The sequence below is a fragment of the Balaenoptera acutorostrata genome, chromosome 10, assembly GCF_949987535.1.
Source record: "Balaenoptera acutorostrata chromosome 10, mBalAcu1.1, whole genome shotgun sequence".
NCBI lineage: Eukaryota > Metazoa > Chordata > Mammalia > Artiodactyla > Balaenopteridae > Balaenoptera > Balaenoptera acutorostrata.
This window is the reverse complement of record NC_080073.1, coordinates 39,248,572-39,271,124: the sequence shown is the minus strand read 5'-3', so window position 1 is coordinate 39,271,124 and position 22,553 is coordinate 39,248,572. Positions and strand designations below refer to the sequence as shown.

At 44.4% G+C, this 22,553-nt stretch overlaps 1 protein-coding gene across 8 annotated transcripts in view; it reads left to right on the top strand.

Moving 5' to 3' along the window:
- The window catches only part of DAG1 (dystroglycan 1), a 65,370-nt gene that overhangs the window by 7,430 nt on the left and 35,387 nt on the right, over window positions 1–22,553 (top strand). For 2 of the 8 annotated variants that reach the window (XM_057554895.1, XM_057554894.1), the window contains exon 2: window positions 1,554–1,691. The exons of 4 other annotated variants lie outside the window; for them this stretch is intronic. The gene's annotated coding sequence lies outside the window, so the exon portion shown is untranslated. Of the gene's footprint in view, window positions 1–1,487; window positions 1,692–22,553 lie in introns of all 8 variants that reach the window. 2 more of the 8 variants (XM_057554893.1, XM_057554892.1) reach the window with 2 other exon arrangements.

Sequence of the window (22,553 nt, the reverse complement as noted above, 5' to 3'; positions counted from 1 at the left end):
TTTATTTTATTTATTTTATTTTTGGCTGCGTTGGGTCTTCGTTGCTGCGCACGGGCTTTCTCTAGTTGTGGCGAGCGGGGGCTACTCTTCATTGTGGTGCGCACGCTTCTCATTGCGGTGGCTTCTCGTTGCGGACTAGACGCTCAGGCTTCAGTAGTTGTAGCACGTGGGCTCAGTAGTTGTGGCTCGTGGGCTCTAGAGCATAGGCTCAGTAGTTGTGGCACACGGGCTTAGTTGCTCTGCGGCATGTGGGATCTTCCTGGATGAGGGCTTGAACCCGTGTCCCCTGCATTGGCAGGCGGATTCTTACCCACTGTGCCACCAGGGAAGCCCCTGTGCTGTTGCTTCTTAAGCCCCCATCTTTCTCTCCTTTTCCTGTGTTGACACTCCAGTTCTGGAGTAAGGTGATGGTGGTTTTGAATATACAACTGATTGATCTGGTCATTTCCCAGTAGGTCTTTGTGTGCACATGCCTCTGGGTATTGATTTAAAGCAGTCTTCCTGTGAGTTGCATAACCTGATTTGACTTTTGACAGTCCCTCTTCACTCTGATCATTAGTCAGTAATACTGCTCAGATAGCAATTTCTATAAATAGGATTTTAGAGTAGTTTACAAAATTACACCAGCCAGAGTGCTTAATTTAGCCTTAATGAATAGGGTTTCCTATTTTCCTGTTTCTTAGGTTTAATAGCTAAGCATTTTCTTAACCTTGCTCTGGGTCCAGGGTGGAAGGATGGATGGGATGCTGTGGTACAATATCATAAACAGAGCGTGTCTAAATTGGTGAAACTGTTGTGTGTTCTCTGTTGGAGTGAAGTAAATCTGAATGAAACTTTTGCAGTATGTTGACTTAATTTATATTTTAAAAATAGGATTCTAGTGGGAATAATCAACTGAATATAAAAAGTCACTTTTTAAAAAAAATTTTGGCTGTGCCAGGTCTTAGTTGCAGCATGCAGACTTCTTAGTTGCGGCATGCGGGCTTCCTAGTTGCAACATGTGGACTCTTGGTTGCGGCATGTGTGCGGGATCTAGTTCCCTGACCAGGGATTGCACCCGGGCCCCCTGCATTGGGAGCACAGAGATTTACCCACTGCACCACCAGAGAAGTTCCTAAAAAATCACTTTTATGACAATGTCTTTATCCTGTACATCATGGGGTACATTTACTAGTATTGAGGTTTTGCTTCTCAGTTATACCTTCTTGAGCTAATTGTTTTTGAAAATACCAGTGTCTAAATTTTAGAGATTGGAATTAATTTTATATTTTTGAAGCTGTTTATAATTTTTGGTCCTGGATTGACTCTACAGAATACATTTCGTTTTCTTTATTACCCTTTGACAATAAATAAAGGGTGACTGATTGGTGGTGTGGGTGGGAGACTAAGTGGCATTCCCCACTTCCTTTGGAGGTGGTCATTGTGGTGTATGTAATTCTATTTCGGTTGTGAGCTTTCACCAATATTGGTTCCTTCTTTTCCTGTAGGGCCTCTGTTCTCCAGGAAGATAAGGCTGGTTTTTTTTTTTTTTTTTTTTTGGCTGTGCTGCACAGCATGCAGGATCTTAGGTTCCCCAACCAGGGATCAAACCTGTGTCCCCTGCAGTGGAAGCACAGAGTCTAAACCACTGGACCGCCAGGGAAGTCCCGCCAAGATAAGGCTTTTAAAGCAGCCTCGCACTAGAAGGTGAGGTAAGGTACTTGAAAAGGGAGATTTCTGCGAAAGAAAAATGGTGGATAATCACGTACTTGGCAAAATGATCACGGAATTTTAAGACACTATAGTGGGGGAAAAGCTGTATTAAATAATACATATATTTAAAATAAGAAATGTGGAAGAAAAAAGTAGAAAGGAAGGGAAAAATCCCTTGTCCCCCAACTGTATTCTTTCTTTAAGTAGGAAATGCTAACACATGGTTCAAACTCAAAAAGTTCAAAAGGATTGTACAGGGGAAAGAAATCTTTCTTCCACCCACCCCCTAAGTCCCTGCTTTCCCTCCCTAGGAGCAACCGTTATCCCCTGATTCCTGGGTGTCCTCCAGAGATGGCCCTTGGGCAACACTTTTACTGAGTTTAGGTTAGAGTATAAATTTAATTTTTAATCTTGTTTTTGCCCTCCCAGCATTATAGCATGATCATTGTTCTATAATTATAACATTTTTGATGGTTAACCTGTCCCCAGTTCTTACATGGTTGTTAATCTTACTTTGGTTATAATAGGTAATGTTGCAGTTAACATCTTTGTGCATAAAGTTTTTTTAGAATCTTTTTATTACCGCAATATTAAATATAAAACTTTTGAAAAAAGTGCAGTGTGACTTACAGTTTTGGAGGAGCACATCTATAACATCAAGTAAGGCAGGTTTTTATTGATTTTCTTTTTTTTTTTTTTTTTTAATTTTTATTTTATTTTATTTATTTTTTATTTTTGGCTGTGTTGGGTCTTCGTTTCTGTGCGAGGGCTTTCTCTAGTTGTGGCAAGCGGGGGCCACTCTTCATCGCGGTGCGCGGGCCTCTCACTATCGTGGCCTCTCTTGTTGCGGAGCACAGGCTCCAGACGCACAGGCTCAGTAGTTGTGGCTCACGGGCCTAGTTGCTCCGCGGCACGTGGGATCTTCCCAGACCGGGGCTCGAACCCGTGTCCCCCGCATTGGCAGGCAGACTCTCAACCGCTGCGCCACCAGGGAAGCCCTGATTTTCATTTTTAATCACTGTGTACATTTTCCCCAGTTCCTTTTCTGTGACTTGCATGGGTATGCAATTATTATAGTCACGTAGAGGCCTAGACTCGATATTCCCTGCCATTGGGGGTATGTGTAGCCACAGATTCATTCTTCCTGAGGCAGTCACAGCCCTTGGATACCCTAAGTATAGGGGAGTGTGCCAGTTGAGGGGAGCTTAAGGATGAGTGAAACATTTGGAAGGACATGTCATACTCAGGGAAAGACAGGACGGTGCCCAGCTTGGTCTGTTTTGGTATTTGCACTTCATTTCTATGAATGTTGAGTATTTGTGTATGGAGTATGGGAATCGACAAACAAGAAGCACTGCTTACAGAGTTCTTTCTAATATGTATTGAAACAGATTCGTGGAATTGGAAGATGCTTGTTTTGGCAAATGTTATGGTTGTCTGTGTTTTACCTCTCACTGTACTGGGAACATTTACTCTAGGAACTCCAGGGGTTGATATGGGATTACTTAAGAAGATTCCCAAGGCTGTCTATGACAGAAGTGAACCAGTTCTGCCTTGGTTTTCATAAATGCCTCTTTTAATTAGCTTAGTTGTTCTCCAGGGCTGGGTTGATTCTCTAACCAGTTTTTGCCAAGAAAATTTATAAAGTTAATAATGGAATTGCAAATACTGGTTCCTTTTTATTTGGCTGTTAATCAGCACCCAGTATACCATCCATTTTCTGGGCCCTTATTATACTATGAAATGCTTTCATAAAATATGCATCTCTCATCACTGTAAATGTCTTGTGTATACTCCTGCTTGGGCTGGTAGATTGTCTTTGCATCGGATCTGCCCTGACCTCTGGGAGCCTTGCTTACTGGATTTTTTTTTTTTTTTTTTTTTTTGGCCTTGCCGCGTGGCACGTGGGATCTTAGTTCCCTGACCAGGGATCGAACCCATGCCCCCTGCATTGGAAGCATGGTGTCTTAACCACTGGACTGCCAGAGAAGTCTCTCGCTTACTGGATTTTTTAATGGTGGAGACCAGCCTGATGAGTAGCCCCTGAACAGGGGGGGATTCTGGGTCTTGTGGAAAACGAGGAAGTGTAGCGAACTTTGCTTTACCTGTTACGTTAAGCATACCTGAATAAGCGTCTTATATTTTTAGACTTTTGAGCAATATTGGGAAGATTGAATTGCCTGAGGAGAGAAATTTGGTAAGAGGAGACTAGAAGAGAAGCTCTTTATTAAAGATCTAAAAATAGAATTCACTAAAGTCACAAATAGATAACAGTAGGATTCCTGTCTCCTTTCCTTCTCTGGATTGTGCTACCAGCTGTTGCTTCTGCTTACCTGGAAGGGATCACAATATTTTGTCAGAAGGGTCAATAGTATAGACTTTAAAAAAAAAAATTTTTTTTTTTTTGTTTGTTTATTTGGCTGCATTGGGTCTTCATTGTGGCATGTGGGGGTCTTTCGTTATGGTGAGCGGACTTCTCTCTAGTTATGGCACTCAGGCTCCAGAGTGCACAGGCTTAGTTGTCCCATAGCACGTGGGGTCTTAGTTCCCCGACCAGGGATCGAACCGCGTCCCCTGCATTAGAATGCGGTTTCTTAACCACCGGACCACCAGGGAAGTCCCAATAGTATAGACTTAACATACTGTGTTTGCCAGTCTGAACGTGTGCTTTTTCCAGTTTTAAAAGTAGTTTAAAAAGTGACTGGAGGGGCTTCCCTGGTGGCGCAGTGGTTGAGAATCTGCCTGCTAATGCAGGGGACATGGGTTCGAGCCCTGGTCTGGGAAGATCCCACATGCCGCGGAGCAACTAGGCCCGTGAGCCACAACTACTGAGCCTGCGCGTCTGGAGCCTGTGCTCCGCAACAAGAGAGGCCGCGATGGTGAGAGGCCCGCGCACCGCGATGAGGAGTGGCCCCCGCTTGCCACAACTAGAGAAAGCCCTCGCACAGAAACGAAGACCTAACACAGCCAAAAATAAATAAATAAATTAATTAATTAAAAAAAAAAAAAGTGACTGGATTCCTTGGCACTGGGAAGAAATCTTTAGCAGGAAAAGTTGATTGTTCTGCTTGTAGTACCAGCCCTGGGCTGACGGGGGCTGTGGGGTCCCCTGTCCCCTCAGCGCCCTGAGTGGTGGTGTTTTTTTTTTTCCTTCTGGTTGGGCACTGCTGCCCAGAGAGAGGACTCCTGTGTAGGTCATCTAATCCGCATGACTTAATCAGTTGGCACCTCAGGGCTCCCTTCTGCTTTTTTAGGAGGGGCCCTTTTTGATTTGTGCAGCTGGATAGGAAAATGGCTGCTCAGGCTTTCTTCTTATGCAGGCCTCTGATGCCCTGGGCTGCCTGTGCCCTTTCCCTCCATGTGAGGGGGTGAAGGAATGTCCTGGCCTCCCCTCTGCCCTCCTGCCATGAGCTTCCAGGGAGAATGGGGCCCATTGTGGGCTGTGCACAGCCCTCCACTTAAGTGTCAGGCCTGCCGTGGCCTCTCTGTTGGTCTGCTGTGGTTACAGGGTGCTGAGGGGCCAGAAGCCCAGCAAGCAGTCATTTCCTCACATGCTGCCCTGCTGTTCAGGAGTGTTCTGAGGGATGGTGCTTATGCTTTGTTTGCTCCTGGGGCTGCCCTCTAAGTTTGTCAGTCTTGGTAAACATTCTTGTGGACCCCTTTGCAGGCCTGAGCTCACTCTTGGGGCAGATCTCAGGCCATATTTGGAGAGGCAGGCCTGCTGCTCCCAAGGGTGACTGAGTGCCAGGTCACAGGAGGCTGGGCAGTTCCTCCAGGCCACTGGGGAGGCCCAGTGTTCTGAATCTACTGGGAAGCATAGGATTAATCTATTTGTGAATGAAATTGGACTTCAAATTCTTGTTTTTCAAATTTATTTTGGCCTTCAATTATATCTCAGTAAAGCCGAGGAAAAACTTATTTTGGCCTTAATCAACTGTAGAACTGTAGAACTGTTGAAGATGTGAAATGCCAGAATATGGTGTAGGGGAAGCCAGAGAGACTCAACTTTTTAAAAAACAGGTTTGTTCTGGATATGGGAGCTCTCTCCTGATATCAGACTGCCTTACCCATCAGGCAGTTCTTCTCCTGACCCCAGGCAAGTGTGTCCCTGGAAAAAAATGTATGAGATATTTTTGGTTTTGATGAGTGAACAGATAGAGGTCACTGGCTGTTTCTCTTTCGGGGGTGTTGGTTTCAGATAAGGAGCCAGATTTGTGATCAGCTGTTGTTTAGCAGGTTCCATGAAGGGTAGGTGAGTGAGTTGGTGGTGGTGGTAGCGGGGATGGAGGAGGCCTAGTCAAGCCTTTCTGGAATTGGCGAAGGGCTTTTCTACTTGAGGGCTATATTGATTGCATGGGAGGCTGCTGAGAAATTTGCTCCTCTAAAACTCAGGTAGGTTGACTTTGGAATGGTCCTGGAAATTGTTCTTGATCATAGTAAAAAAATTCCATTCTTTCCATGATGGTTCAATATGTACAATTTCTTTGTCTTCTGTTGAAGTGTCTTGTGAAAGGAGCAGCTGGCACTGGCACTGCCCTGGATGTTTGCCTTCCTCCTACCTTTTTTTCTTTCTTTTATTACAGGAAAAAAAAATTCTAGCCTATTTTAACCTGCTATCTGAGCAGAGTGATACGTTTCCTTCTCTGTTTTAAGATTGGGAGTGGCACTTGTTTTTATCAAATAAAGGAATAAAACATATTTGCCATGCTGAGATCACAATGCAAATGCCAGCACTTGTTATAAAATGGTATTGAGTTTTCTAAAGGAGAACTGTTCTTTCAGATAGTGCCTGGTCATGCTATGGTCTTTTGGGTCATGACTTCCCGAGAGGTGAGGTCTACCCACTGAAGGCCCTTGCTTTTTGGCAGGACAGGCACGATTTTTGGTACAAGTGTGACGAGGTTGGACAATGAAAACACTGACTACCCTCAGCAGTAGAAACTCGAGCCTGAGGAAGGAACCTGCCAGAGGTACTGAGTCCCCTGGAACCCTCCCATCCTGATGTGGCCTTAAGAAAGGCCATTGACCTTTCTGCCTCAGCAAAATTGGGATAGAATATCCTCCCCATAGGCTGCTGAGGAGGAAATAAAAGCTTCCTAGTAATGTGCCCTACACCTCTCCATAACTGCTACTTATTATTATTACACTTGTCCTTTTTCTAGTGTAAACTGAGAGTCCGATATTTAATAAAGGCTGGACATATTTCTTAGGTTATGTGATTGGTTCAGGGGTGTTTTTTATTGTGTTTTATAATTACATACATAATAGATTATATTTTATATGTACCAAGTAGTATCTTATTAAAAAAAAAAAAGCCTTAGACGTGAGCCCATTGATACCTCTCAGAAAGCGGCTCTAGCTTGACTGCTTGCTCACCTGTGGAGTTTTGAGTGCTGTGGTGTCTTATTGGGGTGCGTCGTCCTGGAGGTACTGGCCCCATCAAGATGAATAAAGGACAAAAATAGTTTGAGGACCAAGGATTCTGTTAACTAGACAGCATTGTTTATATTTTTAAGGAGTTTCTTTGGAAATTCTTTGATGTGCCCAGGTTTGTTTTCTTTAACCTCACCAGTGCAGTAGAAGGAGCATGGACTGGCAAGGTTGCCCCATGAGTTGAGTGCCTGGAAGTGCTTTGTTTCCTTTTTTTGTATAATGTTTATTTCTGTTTGAGGTATCAACAGCAGTGCATGTCTGGTGTGAAAAGCCCTTGGTTTTCAAAGAGCTACACCTCTACTTATTTTTTCCCCATGTGACCATATGACTTATTGACTAGGTAGTTTATAATAGGTAACTTTGACTTTTCAGTCAACAGATAGCATTTTAAGAGACTTGGAGCAAGTGAGTGCTCCTGGTTGAACGTTGGGCAGCAGCAGATTCTGTACCTGGAGCATGTAATTTAGCTGAGCTGTAGTGTTGGAACTCTTTAGAATAGGAATTTTAAGACTTTTTTGTTTATTGTATAGTAGGATGAGCTCAGTCTGGAATGTCAGAACCTTACTCTGTAAAGTCAGCATCCTCCCTGGAAACCTGAAGTATTTTGGGCTTCCTTGATTCCTTGAGGGACAAATTGAGCGTAGAGCTCTGGGGTGGGAGGAAGATGAGGGTACAGGCACCAGTGCCCAACTTCTGAGCAGAGGATAATTATCCTAAAGACAAAAGTTGGGTTCCAGCCTCCAGATGATGAAGGCACCGGGTTTTATGAATCTGTGTTCAGGGGGAGCTGCCTGTGGGTTCCCACTGGAGAAGGCTCCAGGTGATTTCCAGATAGTGAAGGCATTTGGTCTCTGATCTTTGTTTTAGAGGCAGGTGAGGGTAAAGCTATTGGCTGTTATCAGATAAGAAAATGACATGATACCACCAGCGGGGAGCTGAAAATCTCTAAATGCTCACTCTAAATCCTCTGATAGGGTAGAGGGGAAGCAGAGCCCACAGGGCTTCTCCCAGCCTGGGAGTAGTCCTGGGGCAGTGCAGGGCAGTGCAGAGGAGGCCACTGTGCCAGAGCTGATTCTCAGTACAAGAGAAGAAACCCTGCTGTGGAAGTAAGTCCACTTCTATTGCAGTCACTGCAGACTCCTTGTCATTGTGGGGGGATTATTGACCTTGGCAGTTTTATTTCAGATTTGGATCTGGGGTGGAGAAAGCAGGACGCCCAGTGGTATACATAGTGATGTCCATGTTCCTTAGCTAGTCTGCTCTTGTAGGTTGTCTGAAGCACAGAAATATTATACCTATCAGAGATTATGGGTGGCTGGATTAAGATTGTTTGTATTTTGTATATATATTTAAAGTGGTGTATTTTGTGTCAGGTCCTTTACATGCATTAGCTTACCTAATGAATATATGTTTATAATTGGAAAAAGTTAAAGAAAAAAGGAATTTGATCTAGGAAGTGTTTAAGATGAAATATTGGCTGTTAAGCAGCCTTGCAAGACAGGCTAGCGCATGAACTATGGAGGGGACTGTCTTTTGGCACCCAGCAGTCAGGCCCTGTTGTCGCTGGGTTTCAGTTATTTGTTTATTCATTCAGCAGGTGGTTTTTGAGTCACTGTCATGTCCTGGGCACCGTGCTAGGCCCTGGGAATGGATCTGGCAGTGGATGAGAGAGGTACGGGCCCTATCGTTGCCCTGACCAGAAAAAAAAGGGAGAAGTGATGAAGTTATTTCCCTTCAGTTGATATTTTTCAGAAAAAAATGTGATTTGGAGAGGCTGAGGGTCACGCCCCTGGCAAGTGACTGCAGTCAGTGTGCCTCTGATTCATCATAAAGGGGAGTGGGGGGGCTAGGCCCATCTTAGAGAGTGATGTGAAGGGATCAGGGAGAGGACCTTAGAGAGCTGGTGGGCAGTAATAGATTATTTTCAAAGCCAAGCTGACATTTGGGTATACAGTGATGTGTCTCTGACCTGTTGAGCCATTTCCTAACCCTGATGCCATGGGAACCAGTTGAGAGGGATAAAGGAGTCATGCAGGTAGCTACAATATCAGCTTAATAACCAGCAGAGCTATTGGAGAGTGTGGGACCTGGGTGAGCAGCCAGTGGTGGTTCCTAAGGCCAAACCCCTGAATTAGAGAGAGGTCTCCACCCAGTTGCCTGTGAGGCCACCCTCTCTGTTCCATGCTTCCTGGTGGGGTTCTCTTTCTGCATATGCCGCTTTGCAAAGTCCTCAAGCTCTTCCAGGACTGGTTTTTTGTTTACTTCATCTATTTATTTATTTATATATTCATTCATGCGTGCGTGCGTGCATGCATGCTGCGTGACGCAGCATGCAGGATTTTAGTTCCCCGACTAAAAATATCAGAAATTGAATCAGTTCAATCAGGGATTGAACCCATGCCCCTGCAGTGGAAGCATGGAGTTTTAACCACTGGACCGCTAGGGAAGTCCCAACTTAATCGTATCTTTTTAAATCTATTTTTTAACTTTTAAAAAGCTTTACTAGTGTAAAATTAAATAAAAATGGAGAAAAGAAGACCACCCTCCCCCCAAAAAAAGTAGAGCTTAGTGAATTATAAGGTCATGAAATAGAACTTTATTGGTTCCACCAGAGGCTTCTCTGTGGGCCCCAACCCTGCCACAGCCCCCTCACCCCTTCCTTCCCAAGGTGACCCCATCCTGTCTTTTTGTAGCCATTTTCTTACTTTTTTTTTTAATGGTTTTATCTCCCAAGTGTATATCCTTAGGCACTGCAGTTTAATTTTGTCCATTTTTTTTTTAAGTTGTCATATCTTGTAAGTTTCGTTATCTGCATTTTCTCCCCTCTGTCCCTTTTCCTTGCAATTATCTGCTGAAGAACCTGGGCCCTTAGACCTGTGGAATCTCTCACAGTCCAAATTTAGCAGATTGTGTCCCAAGGTGCAGTTGAGCATGCTCTTCTCTGTATTTCCTGTGAATCAGCAGCTGGATCCAAAGGCTTGATCAGCCTCAGGTTTGGTCCCTTTGGCAAGGCTGAGGTGGTTTGGGTATTTCCTCAGAGTGCTGCTTTCCTTTTGTTCCATATTTTGCTCATAGCAGGTACCCAGAGCACCACTTCTGTGGCAGGACAGTGGGGCCTGAGGAGAGGCTAGGCCCAGCTCAGCCTCTAAGTGGCTCTGTGGTCCTTGTCAAACCAGTTTCCCCAGCACGGTGCGACAGGTGTTGCAAGAGGAAAAGCCTGGATGTGTTCTCTGGCCTAATTCACTGAGATGGGTTCACAGTGCTGTCCCCCTCTCAGGCCCTCCCTTCTTCCTTCACATTGCTCTTCTCCCCACATTCTCAGCTCCTCTGCCTTTCACTGTCTGTCCCTCATCTTGTCCCCTCTTTAGCTTTCCTCTCTTCCTTTCCCCCTTTGTTGATAGGGTATTGTGATGGGAAAAGGTTGTTTGAGACTTAGGAGAGGAATGCTCATTCTGCGTGATTGCTCACCATCTGGGGGACTGTGGAAGCCTTGGTTTACCCATCTGTAAAATGAAGGTGTAGCTCCTGATGACTTAAATGGTCACCTCAAACTCTGTCTTATGAGTATTGTGTTTTACAAATTTTCTCTGTGTTTGAAAGCTATTTTAGAGGATTTTCCTGCTTCTTCATGTAGGCCAGACAGCTCCAGTGGTAAGGAAATGGAGAAATGGATAGAGCTTAGGGAGCAGCCAGAATCTAGTCTTTCCCCATATCTGCACCATCAGACCAGGCAGGTTGGGTGGATAGTAGAAAGCTTTGTGGGCTGCGGTCATGGCCTCACCTGCTGGTCTCAGTCTCTGGGTACAGAGACTTGCCTTACAGAATGGGGAGGCATGTCAGCTACCAGTGTTGTCGCCTTGCTGGCTGGTAGCTGAAGATGGCATGTGGAGGTCCAAGAGTGAGTGCTGAGAGTAGGCTCAGGCTCCAGGCCCAGGAACTCATCAGCTAGTTCTGGCTTTCTTGTCTGGAGGCCCCACCCCAGCTTACCCCAGAATTTGATGGGCAGCGTAAGCCGGTATCTGGTGTGAGGGCAACTATGTGCTCATCCCAGAGAGCTGCTGCCTGGTCAACTATTGCCGTGAAGATCTGGAGGAAAAGGGCTCTTCTCATGGCTGGCCTATACCTTTGTATATAGCAAGCTCATTGCCCTTCAGATGGGAGCTGCCCCTGAGAAGAGATGTCATGTGATGTACCAGGATTTTTCTGGCCTTTCCCCAGTGCTGTGACACTTACCGTGTGCCTGTGGAGTTTTTGTTGTGCTATTATTTCACACATTTAAAATTCCATTTAGGTTTTTTTTTTTTTTTAATATATTTATTTATTTATTTATTTATTTTTGGCTGTGTTGGGTCTTCGTTTATGTGCGAGGGCTTTCTCTAGTTGTGGCGAGCGGGGGCCACTCTTCATCGCGATGCACGGGCCTCTCACTATCGCGGCCTCTCTTGTTGCGGAGCACAGGCTCCAGACGCGCAGGCTCAGTACTTGTGGCTCACAGGCTTAGTCGCTCCGCGGCATGTGGGATCCTCCCAGACCAGGGCTCGAACCCATGTCCCCTGCACTGGCAGGCAGACTCCCAACCACTGCGCCACCAGGGAAGCCCTTCCATTTAGTTTTATACTTAAATAATTTTGAAGCCATGTAAATTCAGATTTTTGCATCCTGTATGTCCATCAAGGTTGCTTAGGCCTAAGGAAGTAGACCAGGTTTTGTTTTCTTGTTTTGAATCCAAGTTTTCTGAGGGTTGTCCTTTAGGGAGGAGAATGTAAGGAATTCCAGAGTTAGGGAGGTGTGGACTGTGCTAGTGGAAGGGCTGGAGAGGCTGCTGGGCACTGCTCAGGAGCTGCCTGAAGGAGTGGGTGTCAGCAGCGGGTGTGGCGGTGAGGAAAGCGCTGAATCTCCTGTGTGAGAGATCTGTATCACTACCTTTAAAAATTGCATTACTTGGGGCTTCCCTGGTGGCACAGTGGTTAAGAGTTCGCCTGCCAATGCAGGGGACATGGGTTCGTGCCCCGGTCCGGGAAGATCCCACATGCCGCGGAGCGGCTAGGCCCGTGAGCCACAACTGCTGAGCCTGCGTGTCTGGAGCCTGTGCTCCGCAACAAGAGAGGCCGCGACAGTGAGAGGCCTGCGCACCGCGATGAAGAGTGGCCCCCGCTCTCTGCAACTGGAGAAAGCCCTCGCACAGAAACGAAGACCCACCACAGCCAAAATAAATAAATAAATTTTAAAAAGGGGAAGGATTAAATATATGTGTACATTTAAAAAAAAAATTGCATTACTTGGAATTTGGTGAGGTCAAGACCACAACCAGAGCTAGTTGCTTAGGTGGTGAAGCAGGAGTTAAAGCTGTGTTTTCTGATGTTGGCTGCTCTGGTATTCTGTGGTGTTTGTGATCAGCTAAGAGTGAAGGTCCTTAGAGGGAGTCCTTGCTTTCACCTCAGGTGTGGGCAGGTGGCAGGCAGGTAGCAGGCCCCAATCAAAATTATCCCAGGCCAGAGCTGAATTATCTCATTCTTTAGGCTTTGAAAATCTATTCTGTTACAGATGAAGTTGTTTCACGGAATCTCCTGATAACTAGTAGTATTTGATTTTTTTTGGTCACTGTTAAAAACAATAGAAGCAAAATATACATGTAGCCAAATGCATAAGTCATAAATGTACAGCTTGACAGTTTTAGATATTACATATATCACTCAGATCAAGATACAGAACATTTCCAGTAGGTTCTATTGTGCCTTTACCCAATCGGCATCTCCCTAAAGGTAACCACTTTTCTGACCTCTGTTCTTGAGCTTAGTTTTGCTACTCTTGACCTTTATGTAAGTGGAATGATAGAGAGTATGATATGTACTTTCATGTGCCTGTCTTTTCTTGCTGAATGTTAGGTCTGTGACATCTTTGTGGTTCTGTACAGCAGTTTGTTCTCTTTTGTTGTATAGTAAGTATTTCACATATGAATATACCACAATTTACTGCTTTTCCTCTTGGTGGACATTTGAGTTGTTTTAATTTTTGACTGTCATGAATAATACTGATATGAACCATTCTTGTCCATGGCTTCTGAGTATATATCTAAGAGTGAATTGCTGGATATACTTGATGTTTTAATTACTGGGAATTTTGTCTGTATGCCTCTGTTGTATTTTATTTTTGATCTTCTCGTGGAGAATTTCAAGTACAGTCAAAGACAGAATAATACAACGAATCCCATGTACTTATCACCAGCCCCAACATCCATCAACTACTGGGCAGTCTTGCCCATTCACACTCCCAACTATTGTCCCTACCCCACCCCTCCTTTATTTTGAAGCAAATCTCAGACATCCTGTCATTTCATCCATCAATAGTTTAGTGTGTATCTGTAGAAGGTAATGTAACCACAACAGCTGCTGAAGGGCTTCATGCTCCTATCTGGTCCTGGCGTTCTTCACTAGGGGTTTGTATCATGGTCCTCATGGTAGGATGTGGTTCCCAGTTCCTGTTACTCCTCATCTTGATGGAGTTGCCTATGTCCCTGGTTTTTCCAGGAAGTTTTTGAACCAGGAACCAGCATGGTATAGAGTTGGAGAGTCATCTTTGGACTTTGGAATGTCAGTCACTGTTGTGGGCACCACTTTCTGTTGGATTAATTGTTCATGTGTACAAGTTAGGCTGATCTGAGTGAAAGATGAGAGTGAACTGGTGAGTACTTTTGTGCTCAGACACACAACTGCCTGTCCCAGATGGCTGCACTGGCCTGGGACAGATGGTTCTTTCCTCAGTGCCCCAAGAGTCTGGAGGGTGTGACCTCCAGGCTAGCCGGTCTCCAGCATTCCTCTCAGACCCTGCCCCTCAGTTGAAAAACAATAGGCCTCAAACTTAGATTTGGCAATATGATTTAGAAAAGGTTAATGTTTTTCAGAACAGTGAAGCTACAATACGAAGATTAGACTTGGGAGCCTCAAAATACTCTCTAGCTTCCCTTTCCTGTTCTCCTTGGGCTCAGCACTTGTATTTGTGTTCCCACTGCCCTGAGCCCAGAGTTGTTTAGGGTGGGCCCAGAAGGTACCCTGATCCACAGGGCTGGTCCACAATAGGAGCAAAGAGCACCACAGATAACTTATTATTTGGAGTAATTAGCCCATAAATTTTCCATAGCAATTTTCCTCTGAGGTAGTCAAGTTTGACTAGAAAAACAGTGCCATGTTTTGATTCATTAGTCATCTGGATGCTCACCCTCCCATATTTTCATGCTGGCTAACTATGAAGTACCATTACTCCCAGCTTGAATTTATGATACCTGCTGCCCACTATGCCCATTAATCCAACAATATGAGAGGGACAAACTGTCTCATGCTCTTTCAACCTGTCCCACACTCCTTTCTCTTCCATCTCATGTTATTGAAGGAGTTTAACAGTAACTCAATTTTAGTGAAAGAGAAAAGTCACTCATATCTTTAGGTGGGAATGTAAATTGAAGGGTATTTTGCCAATATCTAGCAATTCTAATATACATAACCTTTGACCCAGCAATTCCACATCTAGGATTTTATCCTCAGATTTCTTACCAGAAGAATGCAGGGCTGAGAGGGAGAGAGCACCCTTCAGAGCAAAATATGCAGGATACTTAGACAGGTATGTGCCACAAGCAGCAGGGGGTAGTGAGGAAGTGGATCCACCCACTGGGGCTGAGGTCTTCCAGTTCTAGTAAATTTTAAAAAGTAACAGTTATGAAGTATGTGATACCATTTGAACTTTGAGTGAAATAAAAAGAGATGTACTAGTTTATGTATTTAGAGATACATTAAATGTGTCATTTGTGGAGAACTCCTGAAGAAACCCAGCCTGCTTACCTGAAGGCCTGGGAGGGAAACCACCTTTTCACTTATGGCCTAGTGTATTATTGAAATTTGTTTTACCTCCATGTGAATTACTTTTATTGCATTAAGTTCAAAGGACCAGACAGCTGATGGCATCATTGTGAGGCTTACTGTGTATCTTCTGAATCGTGCCTGGGGATTGTTAATAGGGAATCTGATACTGGGAAACATTGATTTCAGCTTGCCCATATTTTGTGTTTAGCTCTGGGACCTCTGAACTTGGTGATGGTCTGGTTGGGGGTTTTTTCCTCCAGGAGGGAAGACTCCTGGGAAGGAAAGATGAAACTATTTTTAATCTTGAGCAAACATAGCCCAATGTAGTAATTTCAGGCCCCAGTGTCACATTTTCTTCCATTATAATCCGAGTCACTTTTAAAGCAAAGTCCTTTTTTGTACATTTTGTGCTTGTAGTGTTTCTAGAGGGAAATGCTTTTAAGTTACCCCCTCCTTATAAAGGAGGGCTTGGGGACCTGGTGGGCTATGTTTTGAATCATGAAGTCAGGGGCCTTGGTGCCTGGAATCTGGAACGCTAGTGGACAGAGTGCAAGGGTGTGAGGTAAGTGGTAGGATTAGGGTTACTTAGGCCATCACCGTTTACAGAACTCATCTGCTGACTTTGCCTCACAACTGTTGATGAATATTGCTGCTTCGTCAGGGAAGAACTGAGGTTCTGAGACGAGAGGCCGACCATGCCCCAAATTCCTTTTTCTTAACACTTATTTTCTTTTCATTTCACACAGTTTATATATATATATTTTTTTTCAGTTTATATTTTTGTAACTTAAAAATTTGTTATAACTTCAGACTTGCAGAAAAATTGCAAAAGTAGTACAAGAAACTCCTAAATACTCTTTACCTTGAGTTACCATTTGTTTACATTTTGCCTTGTTTTTGCTTTGTCATTCTGTTTCTTTTCACTCTGTACATTTTTTCCCTGAACCATCTATGAGTGATTGGCAAATATCGTGCTCCTTTACTCCTAAATACCTAATTGTGTATTTCCTAAGAATTAGAATATTCTCTTAACATAACGACAATACATCTGTCAATATGAGGGAAATTTAATATTGGTATAATATCTAATCTACATTCCATACTCAGATTCCTCAGTTGTCCTAATAACATCTTTGATAGCCCCATGTGAGTAGGCACAAGTTGCTGGTTTGTCTTGATCATCAGTCCTGGTTGAGGAGGTACCTGACAGTTTTTTCCTCCTTAAAGGTGCTGTTTTTCCCTTCGGAATTAATAAGTAATTTATGGTAGGACACTATGTAAATATCCTGTTCCTTATCAAACTTTGACCCTCTACTTTCAGCATGCAGTGATGCTTCTAAGACCATCATTCCTTCTGAATTAGTTGTCATCTTACTCAAAGAAGCGCTTTCTCACCTCCTTCACTTGTTTATTCATTGTTTATATTAGTTCACATTGATAACTTATTCAGTGTGGTATAGCCCATTCTTGTCATTATTCATTTTGATGCCCAGATTGTCCCAGGTTTGGCCAGTGGGATCCCCTTTAGGCTGGCTCCTGTGTTCTTTTGACATGTCTCCATCATTGTTTGAGCACTTCCTTACTTTCTAGTGCAACAAGATGTTCCAGGTTCCTTTCCCCAGCCTGGCATCAGCCCTTTCCACAAGGAGCCTTGGTTTCTTTTAGTTGAAGTGGCATTTAGAAACCAGGATACGGATGCATGGTACACATTTTTATTTACTAAAGTCTTTTAAAATAAATCTAATTTTGTATTCAGTTACTTAATCATGTTGCAGTTGAATAAAGGAGTTTCATGATTTGAATGAAGGAGATCCAGTTCTTGACTTTTGTTATAAGTAGAACAAGGGAACACATGATATTAGCAGACTAAGATGGACTTTAGCAACAAAATAAAAGAAGGTCTTGCCTGCTCAAAAACAATTTATTTCTGCTTAACTGTTACAGAAATTACCAAAACCACTGAGCTAATTTCTAAAGAGGAAGAATATGCCTGAATATTGATGCCAGGGACCCTTATTCCAGGCTGTGGACTGCCTGAAGTCCAGCTCCATGAGGCAGTGCCCTTGACTCTGTTGTCAGAGCTTTGGAGTAATGGCAGTGTCTTTCGAGGCGATGAAGCAGAGCTGCCCTGGTGTTTCAGGTGGTCTTTGACATAGTTCTTCCCTAGGTGGGTTCCAGTGTCATGGGAAGACCTGGGTCTGACCTGTGTTCTCCCTGTGCCATCGTTAGACTATGTGAGCAAATCAGATATGGCCCCTGCTCTCACTATTCTGAGAATTTAATGAAGAAGGAAAGGTATAGTGGGGGGTTAATTGGATAATAGGGGACTGAGTTGGGCGGGTTCCCCAAGGAAGCAGCATTTAGTGGGCTGGGAGCTGAAGGGCGAGAGGGAGTTGGAAAAAACTCTACTTAACAAATGCTCATGAGTACTTTTTTTGTGTGTGCCAGGCAGAGAGGGTGGACCTGATTCATGGGCAGCTGTCATGAGCTGCCTAGAACACAAGAGCCATGTGATGACAGTTGTGGCTCAGGCAAGTTAATCTAGTGAACCAGGCTTCAAGTCCTGGCTCTGCCCCTTACTTGGTATGGACTTCAGTTTTTGCATGTCGTAAAGGGGACATTAGCTATTCAGCAGGGTTACTGTGACGTAGGGTCACTTGCCATCCTTAAGGTGTTGCAGCATCCAGAACATGATTACTCCTTGTTATGGCAGTTGAGTGTAGGGTAAACCATAATAATTGAAAGGCAGTCTTTGTGGAGTGCTTAGTCTGTGCATACATTGGGCTGAGTGGCTGATGCATCACTTTCAGTTCATCCTGACAGTAGCCCTTTGAGGTCAGTGACACATGGTCCCCATTTCACTGATGAGAAAACAAGCTTAGGCAGCACCTGGAGGCCAACTTGAGCTCATGTCACAGAATCAGAGTGGAGCCAGCAACTGCCACAGCCACTACGACTCTGAGAAGGACTGGGGCTTGGAAGGCAGGAGGGAGAACAACTCCAATATCACTCCTGGGTATTTCATGTGGTGCCAGTGCTGCTGAGTAGCATTGATGTGTTTTTTGAGGGGAGCAGGACATGTGGGAGAAACTTTCTAGAGGATCCAGAATTGTGGGTCTGGGGCTCTGATGAGAATTTCAATACAGGAGTCCTTGCCCTGGTGAAGATAATCAGATATACTGGGTTGAGGGTAAGTTTCTGCATTTCCAAGCCCTTTTTCTCAGCTGTGCACCAGTTTTTTAATTCCTTCAGTACCTGCTGTCCGTGTGGTCTGGGCCCCAAACTATACTGTCTACCTCCTGTTCTGTTTCAGAGCTGCTGTATCTTTAGAGCAGGGTTTACTGTTGGTTGAAATCTGCACCCCGGTCAATGACATCAGAATTTTGGGGGTGGGATTCAGGCATCAGTTACGTTCCCTGCCCAGGTGATTCTAATGTGCAGCCAGGGTCTAGAGCCAACGCTCCAGAGCTTAGGAGAGCTTGTATCCTTGGTTGAAGTAAGAAACTTAGCCTGATCACGAAGACAGAACTGGGTATTCAAAAGGTGTTGATGTCAAAAAGAGTCATGTACCACAATGTTCATTGCAGCTCTATTTACAATAGCCAGGGCATGGAAGCAACCTAAGTGTCCATCGACAGATGAATGGATAAAGAAGATGTGGCACATATATACAATGGAATATTACTCAGCCATAAAAAGAAACGAAATTGAGTTCTTTATAGTGAGGTGGATGGACCTAGAGACTGTCATACAGAGTGAAGTAAGTCAGAAAGAGAAAAATACCATATGCTAACACATATATATTGAATCTAAAAAGAAAATGGTTCTGAAGAACCTAGGGGCAGGACAGGAATGAAGACGCAGACCTACTAGAGAATGGACTTGAGGACACGGGGAGGGGGAAGGGTAAGCTGGGATGAAGTGAGAGAGTGGCATGGACATATATACACTACCAAATGTGAAATAGATAGCTAGTGGGAAGCAGCCACATAGCACAGGGAAATCAGCTCGGTGCTTTGTGACCACCTAGAGGGGTGGGATAGGGAGGGTGGGAGGGAGACGCAAGAGGGAGGAGATATGGGGATATATGTATATGTATAGCTGATTCACTTTGTTATAAAGCAGAAACTAACACACCATTGTAAAGCAATTATACTCCAATAAAGATGTTTAAAAAAAACAACAAACAAAAGGTGCTGATGAACCTGCCCATTAGATCAAAGCTCATCTGAGGAAGATGGTCACAAGCTTTAGGAAACAAGCTTTAGGTGGCCTTGATAGCCAGTGCATCAGAAAGGGGGTGCCTTCTGTTTCCCTCTTCCTGGGAATTCTTATGCCTGATGCTGTAAATGTCTAGCTGTTTTTGAAGTGGAAAGGAATGGACTTTGGTATGGTGCCATATTGCGGAAAAACAGTGATTTGTGTTTAACTCCCCAACTAAATGTTTGTTGAGCACCTGTTCTATTGAGGGGCTGGGCCGGATGTGGGAGTAAGCATTCCAAGTTAAGTGGAGCATGATCGCGCTGTAGGAACACCTGCGGCTCTGTGTTGAGGAGAACGTGCTGTGCGCATAACTCGTTAAATGAGTGGCAGGTATTGGGCATGCTTGGATAGAAGGGAAAGCACTCTTGGAGTGGTAAAGGAAGGGCAGTCTCTCAGGAGAGGAGGACTTGGAGCCTAGTTCTGAAGATAAGCAGAGAACCTGAGGGTTCAGTAGACATCTCTGCTTTGGGCAGTGATAACAATGTCCTAGCTTATGGAGGAGTAGAGCCCTCCTATCCCTTCCTATCCCAGTGGTCTTGGATGAACAGACCGGTCTGGAAAGTAGAGGTAACACTCTGAGGACTCAGCTTTCCCTGATGGTGCTTCACTCTTCTCCACCCTGGCCAGGCCCTGCTGTCTAACCCCCACTGCATTAGCCTGAGCTCAGGACTTAGGTGAATTAGACCCTATTCCACCTCTCAGGGGACACCCAGTCTAGTGGGGAAAGTTTTTATTGAGAAACAAGAGAAGCTCCTATTATTATTATTTTTGGCTACGCTGCAAGGCATGTGGGATCTTAGTTCCCCGACCAGGATTGAACCTGGGTCACAGCAGTGAAAGCGCCAATTCCTAACCACTGGACTGCCAGGGAATTCCCACATATTATTTTTCTTGAGACTAGTCCTCTAAATAAGAGGAAGCATTTTCATTTTTATGGTGTTCTTCATTTGTGAAGAGATTGAAACACAAATGGAATGGAGTTGGAGTTAAAGAGCAGATGGTGGAAGGTAGGATGATATGTGATATTGAGTAGATGGCCAAAATTTTTTTTTTAATTTTTATTTATTTATTTTTGGCTGCATTGTCGCGCACAGGCTTTCTCTAGTTGCGGCAAGCGGGGGCTACTCTTTGTTGTGGTGCACAGGCTTCTCATTGCAGTGGCTTCTCTTGTTGTGGAGCACGGGCTCTAGGCTCATGGGCTTCAGTAGTTGTGGCTCTTGGGCTGTAGAGCGCCGGCTCAGTAGTTGTGGTGCACGGGCTTAGTTGCTCCATCATATGTGGGATCTTCCCGGCCCAGGGCTCGAACCCTTGTCCCCTGCATTGGCAGGCAGATTCTTAACCACTGCACCACCAGGGAAGCCCTAGATGATCAAAATTTGTTGAATACAAATCATCAAGGAAATATAATTCCTATTGTGTGTTTCCTTGTTAGAGCAAGGTGCTTATGGAAAAAGAAAAGGAATTGCAGAAGTATTATTTAATTTGCCATTTGCCTAAGTTATCTCTGTTTATGCTGTTGATTATAATTGTAGCTGGTGTTGTTTCATTCCATTTTTGCCTAGAAAACAAGGTTTCTAAGAACAGACATAGATTTATAAAATTATTTTTTAAAAATCCTGTCGGCCAAAAAATTGCTGTTGGTCCATTGCACCCGGTGTTGCTCTGCTCTCTCGAGTGCTGTGACCTCTGATAGTCACTGACCTCTTTCCTGTTCCATCCCCAGAGGACAGCCACACCTGAAGTTCTGTTGGGCAGGACCACTGCTTTCCTATTGAGGTGTAGATGAAGTTAGAACACGTTCATTCTCCTTGAGAATGTTTTGGACATGGGACTTCCCTGATGGTCCAATGGTTAAGAATCTGCACTCCCAATGCAGGGGGCCTGCGGTTCGATCCCTGGTCAGGGAACTAGATCCTGCATGGTGCAACTAAGAGCCTGCATGCCGCAACTAAAAGAGCCCGCGTGCCACAACTAAAGGTCCTGCATGCCGCAATGAAGATCCCGTGTGCCACAACTAAGACCCGGCGCAGCCAAATAAATAAATAAATAAATAAATATTTTTTTAAAAAAGAGAATGTTTTGGACATGATTCCTTTAAAGCCTGTTTTGTCACGGCCCATAATAAGTGCTGTGCACTAACCATGTACAGGCCTTGGTGCCCAGGCGCTACACTCGTTGCTGTGGCTCATCCAGCAGGATATGAGCTACAAAGAAGTAACCAGTACCAGACAGGTGCACACCGGTCCTGTTTGAGGTGCTAACTGAAGCTTAGATTCCTGTTGAGGTTGAGGCCTTGTCACTTTCTTGCTCCGTGGTCAGTGTCAAATTCAAGTACTTAATAGTCTGTAAAAGCAAAAGATAGCTGAGATCCCTGGATGCATTGCAAGTAATCCAAAAAACATATGCAAGCTTTAAATTAGTCTTCTTTGAACTAACTGCAGTTGTTTACAGGGTGGACTCTCTCAGAAACTGCTGCTCAAGTTTGCAGCTGCACTAATGCTTGGGGTACGAGAGGTGGAAACTCTGGTGTCAAGAGCCTGCTGGGTGACTTCCTGCTTCTTAGCCTTTCTGCAAGTAGAGAGCTGGAGTGACTTTTTGAGGCGTCCGTAGATTATGAGTTTATAAAGAGAGCTTGACTTGAAAACAAAACAAGAAACTCCAGCTCTCTAGATAAATGCTACTGGTAATTTACTTATTTTTAGTTCTTTGTCACAGAGAATTCTGGATTTTCTTCTAATCATTTGCTGAATATAGCAGGTAATGATCTAAGGCTGGCAAAGGACTGGAGGGCTGCTCTCTCCCTTGGGATGAGAAGCATCTCCGAGGAGCTCATGTCTCCATTTGCTCCCCCTCCAGTTCTGAGTCAGGTTGATGGGTGAGACATCTACTTGGGTAGTAATAGTCAGCGAAATCCCTAAAAGGATCTGACTGCTGTTTTTGTGGCCATTTCCTTAATCCAGTAAGAAATGTCTCCAGCCTAGCATGTCTTGCTGCCTTAGGATGAACAGCTTGACAAGAGTGTGGAGAGTACTCTCTCCAGTCCCTGTTGGTTGTTGCCCTGACTGTCTTGTCTCTGCGTCTCCCACTCCCCCATACAGAAATCTATGTAGGGACAGAGACCAAATCCTGTTTTATCAGTCAGGCTTTACAGGGCAGCTTGGTCTGAGAAGATAGAATCAGAGCTCCATCTAGTTTACTCAGACCTTCTCTTTTGCCTTTGACCTTTCTGCCTTCCTGTCCCTTTACTGACCAAGGAAGCTCTGAGGGGTAAGCAGCGGCTATCCCTATGGTTCTGTGAGGGGCCAGCCTGTT